General features: G+C 40.7%; 1 long non-coding RNA gene across 1 annotated transcript; it reads left to right on the forward strand.

Annotated features, from left to right (window-relative positions):
* The first annotated feature begins 582 nt into the window (after window positions 1-582).
* LOC125961862 (uncharacterized) lies at window positions 583-10668 on the forward strand. Its single transcript, XR_007472938.1, has 3 exons — window positions 583-643; window positions 7100-7176; window positions 10655-10668. It is a non-coding gene; the product is annotated as an uncharacterized LOC125961862 (long non-coding RNA).
* The last annotated feature ends 5789 nt before the right edge of the window (window positions 10669-16457 follow it).

Below are 16457 nucleotides of genomic sequence, written 5' to 3' on the forward strand. Positions count from 1 at the left end.
TGCCCAACTCTTGGGACAAACAAAAATACACCCTATAAAATTTCAAAATACACTAGGAGAGTTGTACTGCTGTCCTTGAGAACTGCTGCCATCAAGTTCTCAAGCACTGCGTCTGCTTCCCCTACGAATGTACAGTCATAGCAGCTGAGAGTTGGAAGGGGTCTAAGAGTAGGCAGACAGCTCCTTAATTGAGCCAGTATTTCCCAACAATCAGCCATTTCTGCATCACCTGAAGGATGTTTGTTATATGTACAAAATACTATTATTTAATATTTTTCTTTTAACAGACACTTCTATAAAGATTCCACTTGAAAAAAAAATCACTTGCCATCTTAAATGGAAAATAAGAATCGCTTACGATAAATGAAATGCAAACTTAACAGTAACAATGAATAAACCAAACACAAAACATCAAACAAATGATGATGTTATTAAATTCTAGCTAGATTCAGTTACCATCCAGAGACTCAGCCGGATGTCTATTGTCTTTTGGCTAATCACCGGATTAAGCCTAAAGTTATCTCCTCAGAACTTTAGCACTCCTGTTCTTGGTCTGGTTTCCAGAAGAACACAAGAAGAATCTATTCTCTTTACTTCATGATAACTCAGCTGCCATTATTCTCCTCTCTCCAGGATAAACAAGGTATTTCTTTTTTCTTACAGAGAAAATACTTTTTTTCCTGACTATATTACCCCCTTATATCAGGATTTATTCTTTTTTTATAAGGCAAAAATATTGTGAAGTATCTGTTACTTGGTACTAATATAGAATTTAAAATATAATTTTTTCTAATCTTTTATAAATACAGTATGCCAAGGTATACCTCAACACTCCCATTTTACAGATAAGAAAAGGTATAGTGCGTTTGCATTTAACTAATTTGCCCCAAATCTCACAGCTGGTTAGTGGCAAAGCCAGGATTCCAGCTCAGAGCTGATTACACAGCTTGGAGAAGTCATACCATTTCTTATGTTAATTGGCCATGGAATTAAAAGCCAGAGTAAGATGGAGTTGTCTAATGATACAGAAATAAGGATTTAAGCTGATTTAAACTTGTAACTACCTAAGAGAGAGCTTTAACCTACTGGTACATTAATATAATCTAAAGCGTTTTATTTTAAGCCTCCTCCCAATACTTAAGAGGGTAACTGAGAAGACCTACATGAACCCATCATGAAAGCTCTATTGTTTCCCAGTTCCTCTAAAATGTTCTACAAGTGCTGCTTCAAAAGCCAGCTGAAGTCTAGACGTGAATAAAAACAAATGTTAGATGCTCTGGAAGGTGGTGTGATCACTAGACAATACATCATAACGGTGGCTGGATCCTCTTGGGGGCTGCGCAAGGCACGAGACGGTTAAATTATGTGTCAACTGGGCCACGAGATGCTCATATATATGATTAAACATTATTCCTCAGTGTGTCTGTAGTATGTTTCTGGAAGAGGTTAACATTTGAATTGGAGGACTGCGTAAAGCAGATGGCGCTCTCCCATGTGGATGGGCATGATCCAATCCATTGAGAGCCTGAATCGAACAAAACGGGGGAGGAAGGCTGGATTTGCTCCCTCTGTGCCTGACTGCAGAGCTGGGACATCTGGGTCCTCCTGCGCTCCACGCTCCTGATTCTCAGGCCATCAGACTCCATCTAGAATCTACAGCGTCAACTCTCCAGCTCTCATCACTGGCTTTCCTGGTCTCCAGCTTCAGACAGCAGATCATGAGACTTCTTAGTCTCATAATCATGTAAGCCAATAGCTTGTAATAAATAAATATCTATACTATCCATATCTATATCCCAGATATAGATACCTGTATCTGTATCCATACCTGTATCTATATCCATATCTGCATCTACATCCATATCTTTATCCATATCTGTATCTTTATCCATATCTATATCTGTATCTGTATCATCTATCTCTTCCCAGTGGCTCTGTTTTTCTGGATACCGCTGGCTGATGCAAGGCAGATGTTAAAATCATGGAACACAGGATGTACAGGTGCATTAACATCTTTCATTCTCTCCTGTCATTCTCTACTTCACATGCCAGTCACCCTGAAATTTTGATGTGCTTTTCCCCTCTTACCCTAACCAGGTCCCACATACTACCTTGGAACACTTTTACTTCAAATGTCCATTTTTCTTTTCAGACCTCTGACCCTTCAAACGTTCCCCTCTCAAGCTTAGTACATCACCTGGCCTCTTATTCCCTGAGAAAATATGAGTTGCGGCACATACATTTCACCTGGATCTGTATCTGTACTTTCCTCGTTCCCTTCTGTCACAACAGACGGTTGGTTCTTCACTATCTAAAGCTAATCTGCTCCGTACCTTATGGATTTTAGCCCCTTCTTAGGGATCTTGCTTCAGTGATTTGACCCCACTATCCCTGTTTGTTTTCCTTTACCATCAGTTCTTTTTAATTTTTTAATTAATTTTTAAAAATTGAAATATAGTTGATTTACAATGTTGTGTTAGTTTCAGGTGTATAGCAAAGTGATCCACATATATATACATATATGTGTGTATATATATATATATATATATATATATATTCTTTTTCAGATTCTTTTCCATCATAAGTTGTTACAAGATACTGAATATAGTTCCCTATGCTACACAGAAGGTCTTTTTTGTTTATCTATTTTATATATAGTAGTATGTATCTGCTAATCTCAAACTCCTGACTTCTCCTTCCCCCTCCCCGCTTTCTCCTTTGGTAACCATAGGTTTGTTTTCTATGTCTGTGAGTCTGTTTCTGTTTTGTAAATAAGTTCATTTGTATCATTTTTTTTTAGATTCCACATATAAGTGATATCATATATTTGTGTTTCTCTGTCTGACTTACATCCCTTAGTATGATAATCTCTAGGTCCATCCATGTTTCTGCAAATGGCATTATTTCATTCTTTTTTATGGCTGAGTAATATTCCTATGATCCTTGTTTATCCTCAACTTCTTCACCTCTTTTGGTACCTTCCCATCGTCATTTATACATGCCAAGTTTCCTCTTCTCTCTGCATTCTCCATCCTCTCTCTGGGTTACTCCATCAGTCACATGGCTTTAATGACCATCTATTTACTAATTACACCTAAGTATTTATATCAAGGCCAGACGCTTCTTAACTCCAGACCCATCCATGGAACTGCTTTTAGGTGCACATCCCTAATTGGGTGTCTCCCAGGCATCCCATCCATCTTCCTCATCACAGTGTTGTTCATTCTGACATGGCCAGCCACCATTGCCCAAAGCAGAACCTAGACTAGGGCAATCTCAACTGCTTCCCCTTCCTCTGCTCTGCCAACTGCAGATGGTCAGTTATCAAGCTGCAGAGACTCCTAACCTTTCACTCCCTGTCTTGACTTCTCCACCACCATGACCTTGGCTCCAGTAGAGAAAACTAATTTGAGAATATTATTGTCTGCCTTTAACCTGCAAGATAAAATGCTGATTAGTGGGCATGACACTTAAGTCGCCTCACTCTCACCTACATCTCTCTCTATCCTGTTCCGCTTTTCCTCACGATAACAGGATCTCCATTCTTGTTCCTGGCAAAAGCCTCTCGTCTTCTCAGGAGACTTACACTGTTGATCAACCCTCCTCTCTCTTCATTCAGTGTGTACTTCCCTACCAGATACAATGCATAGGTTTGCAAAAATGCACAAATTTTCCCACTACAAGAAATAAACACATCATTAAAGAAGTAACACAGATTGTCCTCTGTACTCTGTGCTTCAGGAACACTTATATGTTTTTTGTATCTCAAATGTGTCATCATCTTTACCATTCTTCTGCATCTTTGTTCATGCCCCTGCCTATAAATTCTGTCCTCTGCCCCTATACCGTTTCTCTTCACCTATGGGTAGTGCCCATAAGGAAAGAAGAAGGAAGTGAGTGGAACTATGAAAATTTGAAAGAAAAGACAAGGCACAAACATCCAGAGCTTATAACAGTGAAGAAATGAAATAAAGTGCAATTATTGTGAAAGAACTGATTTGCACTGCTGTGCAAAAGTCATTCGGGAACCCTACGTGTCTATGTTCGGGCTACATATCTGGGTAACATATAGATATGTGCTCTAGCACATTTCGTAAGAAATACCTTTTTAATATTTAGATATTAACATGCTAAATATTTATTTAAGTATAAATAATAAAATTATTAATAGTTTATTGAATTAACAATTAATATTTAATAGTGGTGATAATGCTAATGGTATTAATAACAACACCATTTATTAAGTGCTTACTATTTGTCAAACACTTTGCTTAGTGATTTGTGCCTCATTTAATCCTCAAAACACCCAATGAAATGGACTAGTATTATCATTCTTATGAATGTTCAATGACTTGCCTAAGGTCACATAGCTAATAAATAAAAAAACAGGATTCAACTGAATGAAGTTGGACTCCAAAACCTGCACTCATAATAAATATATTGTACTGCAGTTTCTAAAAGACGAGATGGAAACAAAAGGGAAAACATTTAAATATATATATATAATATGCAACATATTATATATAATTTATAACCTATAATGCATAACATGTAGCATTTTATAGTTTTGGTATTATATATTTGTATATAATATAAATATTATATGTATATCAGTTAATAATATTGAGTGCTAACCAATATTTATTAAGTGTTTACCGTTAAGTACCATGCTAAGCATTTAATATATGTTATTTAATTTTGACACATTAGGTGTCATTATACTATTATTATACATGATGAAACATAGGCTGAGCTAAATTGAATAGGATTTTGTTTGTTCATTTGTTTGTTTTTAACATCTTTATTGGAGTATAATTGCTTTACAATGGTGTGTTAGTTTCTGCTTTATAACAAAGTGAATCAGCTATACATATACACACATCCCCATATCTCCTCCCTCTTGCATCTCGCTCCCTCCCACCCTCCCTATCCCACCCCTCTAGGTGGTCACAGAGCACCTGTCTGAGAGCTTTTGGGCATGGCAGAACTGGCATTTAAAGCCTGGGGTATTATCAAAGACAATGATTAACCACAATGTAATATAGACTATTTCATCCATTACTATGCTATGAGTCAAAATCCCAGACAAGAGATTTTATGCACCAAGTAGAGTGATTCAGGTGATCCAGTTCATAGTGTTCCTTAAGGTTGAACTGAATTTTTAGGTAGAGGACGTGGTACGGACTTGGCTTTGATGTGATGGTAGAACGTCCTTCACAATGCTCTAGGCTGGCCCCCGAAAGCCTCGAAGAAGATGGACCAACATGGATGATAGTATCATGCAGTGGCTAAGAACTTGGGCTTTGGAACCAGAGCTGAAGCTGAATCTTAGCTGAGTCACAACTACATGACCTGGGACAAGTTGCTTTACCCCTGTGGGTGCCAGTTTTTTTTCATTCTTAAAACAGAGATAACAACACCCACAATGCAAGATTGTTTTGTAGATTGATTACAATAATGTTGAGAAAATATTCAGCTACGATCTGGAACGTATTGAGTGCTTAATGAGAATTAGTATTGCTTCACAATGTAGCATAAAATTAGCCTTCACAGCCTCATCTCTAAGGCTATGAAGGCTATGATTTCCTCCTGTCTTGCCATGATGAACTCCTTTAAGTCAAAAAAAGGAAAATATTTTCTTTTTCCTAAAACATCACCATCTATCCATCCATTCATTCATTTCAATGTGCCAGGCATTCCTCAAAGGACTAAGAATAAGTAACAGCAAAGGATTTATGGGCCCAAATGACCCCCAGAATAACAGAGGTAGGAAGCTACATGCACAAGTTAATATATGACGGTATGAAAATCACTGCACTTCAGTGCTCCATATGGCAATTTCTAACTAACCCTTCAAAATGGGTAAGTGTGGAGTTCACCTCCCACCTGAAGCCTTCTTTGATTTACCCATGACAAACCATTTTTCTATCTCAGCTGTCACCATCACCTCATTTATTCACTACAACCACAATATTTTATAATTTTTCAACATTAAATAAAGGGGTATTTGAAGGATGGGTCCTACTGTTTTTGTTTGTTTATTTGTTTTTACCCTTTTTAGAGCCTTAAAATTTTGGGCGGTGCCTAGAATGTTGGGTGATGGATGGATGGAGAGAGGGATAGAAGGAGGGAGGAATGAAGGGAGGGAAAGAGGGAGGAAGGGAAGGATGGAGAAGAGGAGGGATGGATACATGGATGCATAAATGACTTCAAGGGAAACATAGGGGAGGAAGACATAAATTCTGGCTGAAAGTAAGCAAAGAAGGAAGACTTCGTAGTTAGGGAGGGTTTGAGTTATATCTAAAGGACAAGTGAGATTTCAGCATAAACACAGAAGTCTGTATGTGATGGTGGAAGGCTGGGGAGAGAAAGGCATCCTAGATAGAGGGAAAAGTATAATAAAAGCACAGAGGAATGGAATTTAATGATGTATTAATTGAGCGGTGAGTAGATCAGGGGAAATAGAACTGAGATTGGAAGTCGGAGGAGAAAGGCAGAAGGATGGTGATAAAATAGGTTTCAGAACTTGAAGAGCCTTGGAAACCATGCTAATGAATTTGGACCTTCAAACCATAGCGATTCCTCAATAGGTAAACTTGCCTGTCGTGCTTAAAGACTTAACCATGACTGAAGATATTATTTCCTCAGTTTCAGCTAAGTACTAATGTACTTGATTATCAAGACTGAGAGCAGGTAGGTAGCTCCAGTGGTGTTTCCTGGGAGCCGAAATCACAGGGTTTTGGCATCTCTGAATTTAAAGGGAAATTGAAATCCCTTCAACGCTTATTCAGGCTGAACCTGCTTTTACAATTTCCAAGAAGAACAATTGAAAACGCAAATCTGTCTCCTAACAATACTTAGGCTTTGGGATTCTGCCTGCGTTTATTCTGTTGAATGAGACAGAATGGTATGAATAATAATACCTGACGTGCCCTCACATTATATTTGTAGAGCACTCTCACAAAATGATCTCATTTGATCTTCATAAAAACGCTGTAAGCTAAGCACTATTATGTTCATTCAGCAGCAAAGCACACAGCACAGAAATAGTAAGGCAGGCAAGTCTTGATTCCCTCACCTCTTTCTCTGACCTTCCCAGCTGGGGCAAGTTCTGAGGACCTTCACATGCAGATAAAGGCCCCTTCTGGTGTTACAAAAGAGGCAGAAGATAAAAGGGTATGTAATATGTATTGAAAATCTACTCTGACACTTGCCGTGATTATCATTATATAATCCTCATACCACTCCTGGAGGTAAGTGTAACTGGGTCTACTTTGTAGAAAAGCACACTGAAGCTCAGAGAAATTCATGAACTTGCTCAAATTGGTCCAGGGACAAAATGGAAGGACCAGATTTGAATCTCCATCGCTAGCCTCCAACGTACACACCCTTTCCACCACCTCTCATTGCCAAGATATTAGAGTGTGGGCTCAGAGCTCAGATTACCACGTTCGACCACTGATTGGAGTTATGACCTTGGGACTGGCTTTATGACCTTAAGAATCTGTGTTTCAGGTTCTATTCTCTAAAATGGAGACGATATTAGCACTTACTCTTAGGAGTTGCTCTGCAAATAAACTGTGGCAATACATCTTGAAGTGCTTCAACAGTTCCTAGGACAGAATCCATATGACAACAGTTAAGTGTTGTCTACAGTTATCAAGCATCTTATGGGTCTTAGAATCAATTCCCTTCCCCAGACCCACACTAGATCCCCTTTTTCCACAAGGATTAGCTTCTCTGGTGCTAGGGTATAGATGTCAACTAGACTTGACACCAGATTCTCTGGAATGAGTTGTCCTGGGAGCCCCCCTGGTTCCCAACCAGGTCTCCCTACAATTCTCACTGTGTGAGTCCAATCTAAAGGACAGAATTACCATCTGAATATTTCCTGTTTGTCCTTCAGTCCCTCTGAATCCCATCTCATTGGATTGGAGCTCTAGAAACACAACTTCCTTTTGCTAGACCCCTTTCCCAGAATGACGACCTAATGCTATGTCCCTAGCATGCAGGCCAGTGTTCCTCTGTGTCCTTACTCTTGGTACCATAAGTCCTGCCCTGTGTAGCATTTACATTATTGCACATTGACTCTGTTACCTCCTGGTTTGTTCTTTCTTTCTGTTGGAATTTTGCATCGGACTTCTATTTTACGTCAGGAGCTCTGCAAGGTCATAGAGAAAAAACTCCAATCAACCAAGCATGGTTTCTGTCCTCGGAGAGGATAGCCAGATTTTAAGCAATCAATTATACAAATAATTATCTAATTATAGTTGAGAAAATTTCTTGAAACAGAAATAGAGAAAGCTGTGAACAAATATAGCAGGAAGATTCCCAACCAGTCTGAAGATTCAGGGAAATCTTAAGGAAGTGAAAACATAAGTGACCTAGCACTCCCAAGGATAAGGTCTTTCTTATTCCCCCTTTATTTATTCAGATGCTACTACGTGATTTAGAGGTAACGAAGAAAAGAGTAATTACCTCTAACAGTTTTTCAAAGCTGTGATAGACTTTTCAATTTATACATGAGTCATAGTTACAACATGATTTTTTTATAAAACGCTTTTTATTAAGTACATGTCAGGTGTGTTGTTAAAGACATTACATCAATCTTGTTTCCTCAGTCTGATTAAATCATGTGTCAACCACTCTTCTAGGCTCTGGACAAACAAAGCCTTTAAGGAACAATGTCTGCTTTCAAAAAAATTCACAGTAGAATGGTCCTCACCACAAATTTGAATTGTGTGTCAGTTTGGGTGAGCTAAGTTATGGTGCTGTAATGTACCAGTTTTCTATTGTTGCATAGAAACATGTGAACAGCGTAAAGCTCGTTCATTTATCAGATTTGAGTTCTGTAGGTCAGAAATCTGTGCAACTTTAAGTTCTCTGTGTAGGGTCTCACAGGTTGAAGCCGAGGTTGAGCAAATGCTTGAATAATGAGGAGCTTTTCCACTAGGCAAGAGAAGGGAGGTAATTCCAGAAATGAGAAAAAATCTCACGTGCAAAGACAGAAGAGGAAGGAAGGGGTCACGGTCAGCTGGGTATCTGTCTTCACGTGTAAAGGGATGCAGCTTGAAATGCACTTGACTAGTAATAAATCGGATAGGGCTGTGTATGCTCTGCTGAGGAATTTGAACTTCGTCCTGTAGCAGCCACAGAAGGATTTATGAGAGACTATGTTAATCCGGGTCTTCTGAGAAGTAGATGCCAAAATGCAATGCCACATGTGAGGATCTAATTAGGAGAAATGGCTGTGAAAGGAAAGGGGGAGGGAAGGGGCCAGGGAAGGTGGGGGGAGTCTGATACCCAGTAAAGGAAAGAGGGAAAGCAGGTGGGATGGAAATGGCTTAGAGTTCAAAGTCAACTGAATGTGTCTCAGAGCGGTAACAACAGTATAGGCATATCTGAAGACAGCTAACAATTAAAATATATATATATGTATATAGAAAGGTAAAGTAATTAAAAGTGCTTATTTATGCGGAGCTGGATGGGGGTTGGTGAAAAGTGTGGGGCAAAGAGCCCTTGCTCACTGTTCTCAACCACGTGTGTGTGTGTGTGTGTGTGTGTGTGTGTGTGTGTGTATTTAAACCTCATAATGCATTACTTTGGTAAAAATGAAATATAGATATGTGTGTGTGTATATATGTGTGTGTGTAATTAAAAACAGTGTTCTTTTTCTAACCTGTAGAGAAGAGGGTATCATTCCTAATTGGCTTTGGGGTGTCTTCCAGGTAAGATAGGCTCTGCCTGATATTCCTGGCCATTTTTTCCTTGGACCATTTTCCCTTTCCTAGAGCTGCAAGGGCCTTTGTGAACTCTACAAAAGAAGGTGTCTAATGTAACCTTTCCAGTTGTGCCTTTTAATCACTGACCTTTCTTCCTGATGACTCTTCACCCATTTCAGCCTTTGTGGGCAATTTTGGGAAGAAAAGAAGTTGCCTGAGATGGCATTCAAAAGGAGGAATAAGAAATTTGTAGTAAAATTGGACTGGATGCTAGAACATGGATCTTGAAAATGTGTGCCAAAGCAAAGGTGCTGGTATCCACAGAGATAAATAAAGGGATCTCCAGGAGAAGGGAAGAGGGAAGTACTCTTAAGGGGCAAAAAGTACGCAAGTACAAACGGAATGGGAATAGATTGTCTGAGAAAACAAATGAACAAAGCAAGTAAGTAAGTGAGAGTCCAAAGCAGCAGTGATCTCCCAATAGAAAATTATTACCAGATATGCCACCCACATGGACTTTGCTCTCACATTCACACAGGTGTATGCGTGAGCATGTGCTCGCACGCACACACACCACCTGCTATGCACACCTTGCACATGGTGCTCTAGCAGTTGATTCTGACCACATCATATTACATCTGGAACTCCCCAGGACCCTGAATTGAAGACCCAGAGCTCTGCCCAGACATGGAAGCCTCTCCCATCCATTCATCCGGTTCTTAAGCCAAAGGCATCTGAGCCTCAGTGCCCATTTTCCATTGTTAATTCAAGAAAAGGCACCTTCCTATCTCAGCTTATGTGTCCTTTCATCGCTCCTGGTGACGCCTCATATACAGGCTGTGTGCGGGTTGTCCTTTCGTTATACGATCATGGTTTTACACTGCAGTGAAATGAAAATTTGTTTTGCTCATATTCCTGTTTCTACCTTTTAGGACCTTGACGGAAGGGCAGGAGCTGTGTCTAAGTTCCCTTTTATGCTTGACACCAAGTCTGAGGCCCGGCACTCGATAAGTTTCCGGTTAATATTTCTTCAATGAATAATTAGACTAAACGTGAGTAGGGTTGGAGGGCAGCTGGGTGCAAAATGGGAGGGAAAAGATCAAGGCTTTCCTCATAATCTTCCTTCAGATCTACTTTTCTTTTTCTAACTCAAGTCACACTCTCATTCTTAGATTTATTTCCTTTTCATCCTGCTTATTAGAGAAAAAAGAAATAAGAACCAGGAGTAGGAGATTGGTTCCATTTAATATATTTATTAATTTTTTTTTGGTCGCGTGGCATGTGGGATCTTATTTTCCCGACTAGGGATTGAACCCTGCACCCGCTGCTGTGGAAGATGGAGTCTTAACCACTGGACCATCAGGTAAGCCCCTGGTTCCACTTCAGTGTGCCAGTGATTACATTATACGCTCACATCCCAAGATTTTGCCTTCTCCCTCTTCATTCTTCTTGCTCTCACGAGCTTCTTGTTTTGAGGGAAAGACAAGAAAACCAGGTGGATTGCTCATATTTTCCAGGAGTTTCGCTGGGCATTTTCAACACTTTTTTTTTTTTTTTTTTTTTTTTTTTTGCGGTACACGGGCCTCTCACTGTTGTGGCCTCTCTCGCTGAGGGGCACAGGCTCCGGACATGCAGGCTCAGCGGCCATGGCTCACGGGCCCAGCCGCTCTGTGGCATGTGGGATCCTCCCGGACCGGGGCACAAACCCGCGTCCCCTGCATCAGCAGGCGGACTCTCAACCACTACGCCACCAGGGAAGCCCAGGGTAGGTACTTTTACTCTTATTTTAAAGTTGAGGAAACAGGGAATTCCCTCGCAGTCCAGTGGTTAGGACTCTGAGCTCTCACTGCCGAGGGCCCAGGTTCAATCCCTGGTAGGGGAACTAAAATCCCACAAGCCACACAGCCAAAAAATAAAAAAAAAGAAGTGAATTGAAATGAAATGAAATAAAATAGTTGAGGAAACGAAGACACAGAGAGACACGCAGAGCTCGAATGGCAGAGCTGGGAGAGAGCTCATTCACAGGAGACTTAGCATTGGTGCCCACATTCCCTCACCTGGGTGCCTCTCAAGCACATTTCCTTGAAGAAGACCTTAGCAAATTTCTTGTGAAATCCCCTTGTACACATGGGAGGGCTGAGGTCCAGGGGAAGGAGGTGACTTGCTTAATGTAGATTATTTTTCATACACACTTTGCTTTTTCATAGTTCTTCCCTTGCCTCACTCAGGAATATACTCATGATGCTTTTAATAGTGAAACGAATAGATCAGAGGACTGTGGAAAACAAATGCCCGTGAATGACCCTTAGGTGACTTGTTTAATGGGACATGTGAATTTTGAGTGCAGAACTCTAATGTCAGGAAGGCTCAAGTTCAAATCCCAGCCCTGCCACTTAATCAGCTGTGAGAGGAAGCAGTTAACTTCATTGGATATCAGTTTCCTCCTAGGGTATTGTAAGTGTTAAATGAGATGAAGTATGTAAAGCACTTAGTATATTGTCTGGGGCATGGTATGAGCATCATATAAAAGTGTTGTTGTCTTTATAGTTAAGCTTGCCAAGTGCAGAGGTGTGGTAAATGTGTCATCGATGGTGAACACCATGGAGAACGGTCCTTGTTTTCTTTCTTCCACTTCCCACCACGGGAACATGAGTACATCCATTATACGTTTTCCAAATCTCCATCTAACATTCTGGGTGAGTTAGACTTTATAATTCTTGCATTCTTGGTATTTAATGCCAGTTTTCTTTTTCAAAATTACACTTTGAAAAAGAAGTTGTTCTGTTCTGATATGCCACCTTGTTCTTTCCAAGTGGCTTTAATCTTTATTCACTCACGAGAGCTGGAACTTAAGGGAGTATTGCTATGGAGAAAATTACGATATCATTAATAATAGAAATGTTTTGAAGTCACACACATGGCTGGGGCATTGGCTTTAAGCGTTCCAAGTTGCCAGAAGTACTTGCAATTTCAGAAAGGAGAGCTCTGGTCTTCAATGACAATTTGCCTGTTGAAATAGAGTACGTGCAAGGGTGGGAGTACTGGGTGAAAGGTGCGTATGCTTTGGAGCCAGGGATACCAGCTTTCAAATCGTGGGAGCATCACTTACAATTGTATGACCTTGACAAAGCTTGGCAAGCCCTCTGCATCTCATATTTCTCACCATAAAGGAGGGATTTCAATTCCTACTTTTCTATGTGGTTATAAACCTTAAACGTGAGTTAAGTATCCAGGGTCCTTCACATTGCGTGCACTCTCAAATATTAATAATAATTCTTTATTTTATTATTTGAAGCCATAGTGCCCTGCATTTGCATCCAACTCTTCTACGTGGTAACTATGTGATCGAGTTACTCTTTGAACCTAAGTATCTGTAAGTAAAATGGAGGTAATATCTACCTTATGAGTCTGTCATGAATATCAAATGAACTAACTTACTTAATAGTGTCTGGTATGGAGTAATGATTCAATAATGTCTCCCTGTCTCTTTCCTTCCTCTTTCTTTTCCTTTCTCCATTTCTCCTTGCCCAGTGATAGCTATTAATATGCACAGACATAGTCCTTTTGCTCAAGGATGCCTTGCTGCAATACTGCAGCTGTCTCCTGTTCTCTAGTTCCCAGTATCAAGGTCACTAGGAGCCTGTCACCTTCATTTCCAAGAGCAAAGGTCATGCAGCCAATAAAGGAAACTGGTGACAAGCCACTGACTCTCTCTGTGTCGTGCTTCTCTCTCTGGAGAGAAACCTCGCGGTTTAGGGCCAGACTCGCACCAACTCTCATAGGGTTTTGCACTGGCTGCACTTTGTTGTTCATTCTTCTTTTGCCTATACATGCACAGTAGCCAAACATGCACAATCTAAGTGCCCAAATTTTCAAGTATTGCAAAAATAACATTGAGATGATTGAATGAGGATATATTGCATGAGACTGTAGCCCTAGCGATAGAGTGTGAAATGGTTCAGTAGTAATACCTACCCCTAATGTACTGCAGCAGTAAGATAACTGGTGTTGGGACATAGGACGTAGCATTTCTTTTAGCACAGGGGAAGCCTCAAACAGGGAGTAGTACTTCCTACCAAAAGGAGATCCACATGCCAGTCTCCACAGGTACAGACTTAGAAGAAAAAGCCCCAAATAGACCACATATTCAGACTCAAGTGTTTGGATTAGAGATGATAAAACAACAACCTAATTAATAGTGGTTAATAATAACTGGGTGCTTATGACATACATACAAATGAAAATTTCCTTCAATTACTTCATGTAACCCTCAGACAATCTATGTAAATGGCAAATAAAAGTTCCACAAAAGAGTTGTTTCCTATTTTTATTCATTTTCTAAATTCAGTGAATTTTCAATAAGGAAATGAAAATCAATTTCAATAATGATTTTCAGAAGCCAAAGCTTTTGCTTAGAGGAGAAGGATGGTTCCACTCCTACTCACTGAATTTCAACATTTCTCCAAATATTTGGAGTACATTAATACCTTAGAAACAATTTCTCATCACAGTGTTTTCCACTTAATTTCTAAAACATCAATTGTTTGGAACTAAGTCAGTATGTTCCTAATTTCTTCCACTTGACTCAGTGCTGAGGCTCTGATAAAGGAAATGGATGCCCAGAATACCTGGCGAAACTAAGACTTGCTAATGTTTCCCGATTTAAAGCATTGCTACTTTCCATATTTTAAACCAACCCTATGATGTTGATACAATGAATGCCCCCTCTCCCATTGTACAGAAAGGAAAATCAAGGTTCAAAGCGGGTGCTGAAACGTGCCTGACCCCTCACAGTTAAGTCTAGATATTCTATCACTGAATCACCACCAGCTCTGGTTTTATCTCCATTTGATAAACAGAGAAACCGAGGGCCAGAGAGATAAGAAACTGGGCCAGAATCACAGTTTATCAGCCAGGAATCCCATATTTTTTTTTTATTTTTTTTTTATTTTTTTTAGGAATCCCATATTTAAACTCAGGTCTTAACACCTCGGAGTCCAGCCCTCATTTCTATGCCCATCACTGCCTAAAGAAGATGGGGTTCTGTAGTGAGTTCATTGTCACTGGAGGAATTCAAGCAGAGGCCGAAGCATTGTCGTGTTGGGGATAATGTAGAGCTGGGGCAGTGTTGGGCTGGGCTTGGCGTTAGATAACCTTCAAAGTGTCTTCAGTAGCCAGGACTTTGTGTTTGTCGGGTTGAGCCTCAGGCGTTCCTACCTTCAGAGGGCGGGAGAAACAAGAAGTGTCTGCGATGAAGAAGCCGCTTTCCCTAGTGTGGTCTGTCTCAGACCCCACTGCTGCTCAGCCTTCTCCTGGCTGCTCTCAGCACTCGAGCCTGGCAGGTGCCCTGAAAAAGGACCCCAGAGGAACATAATTGCTGAGCCTTTCAGCTTTGCAGCTCTAAATGTCCACTCACCCTCTAGTTTCCTTGTTAAATCTGTTCAAGTGGAAATCTTTTGACAGGTGTAATTAAGGTCATTTCAAGAGCAAGTAAACACTTGTTTATCTCAAAGCCACTTATTCCGTAGTTTCCCTAGACATTTACTAAGCTGCATCCAGCCCCAGAAGCTGCACAGAGCAGTCAGTAGCTGAACAGAGAATGCCAGGTGCTCACCACAGGGTCGTAATTTATTGTCCAGGGCTCAGTGCAGCCCGTGAAGTTATGGTTGGGGATTCTTCAGAGACAAGCAAATGCCCTGTACTGTCCCCAGTCCACCAATTGTCGTGATTTAGGGAGAAAATAAAACACTCATGGAAACGTCAGGAGACTCCATCTCAAACACCAGGCGGCCACATGATAGTAGCTAAGTCACTTTCCCTATCCAGGCCTCCGTTTCCGCATTTGTCGTGCATCAGATAAGTTCTTAAAACGGGTGCCTACTAATCCTTTTCATGTCTGTGCTGTCTGGAGGACCAAGGCAATGGTCTAGGGCTCTGTTTTCTCACAGATGGGAAAGACAGTAACTAGTGGAAGAGAGCGTGATACAGTGAGTTCAGTATCTGAGTGACAAAGATGTGGCTTCCAGCTCTGTCACTTACGGGCTGTGTTGCATTGGGGAAGTTCCCTCTGAGCATCTGGCCCATATAGAAACAGGAATAGTGTTAGCTACATCACTCTGTTATGGTGAGAAGTAAATGGTGGAAACAGCCTCTAGCTCAGTGTTTGGCCAGACACGTTACACACGTTACACATGTTAATATGCCCCCATTCTCATCCTCCTCAAAATGCCGGGAAATAAGACGACCCCTCAGTATCCTCAGGAGTGGATCTCATTGGTCAAAACTATCCAGGGGCCCAGGCTGCTCTGGACAGTGGTTGAAAGGGAAAAGTACTTTTGAGCACCGCCCAATTAACAGCTCTTAAATTTTCCTCTGTCGTAACCGACTCTCATTTTAACACTCCCTCATCAGACGTATGGAAAGATAGCTCTAATGGAGATAAGAAAAAAGACAGCTCCAGTGTCAAAAAAATGAACCCAGGTTTCGGAGGGCACAAGTCAGCAGTGCAGGCCTGTAACAGTGGATTCCCAAGCTGATTCCCAAGATGAGAAATTTCCCATCTTGATCCAGTGCAGAGGTTTCTCGGGACCCAGCTGGGAGAGCAGGAAATATATCTGCAGGAACCTGTTGACACTCATCCCAAGCTGGGAGCAGCAGAGGGGAAAGGCAACGTATGCATATCTGACTGCCATTGGGAGTATAAGTGAGTTGCTCCAAGTGGACTTAACTTCCAAG

Source organism: Orcinus orca, chromosome 17 (genome assembly GCF_937001465.1).
Source record: "Orcinus orca chromosome 17, mOrcOrc1.1, whole genome shotgun sequence".
NCBI lineage: Eukaryota > Metazoa > Chordata > Mammalia > Artiodactyla > Delphinidae > Orcinus > Orcinus orca.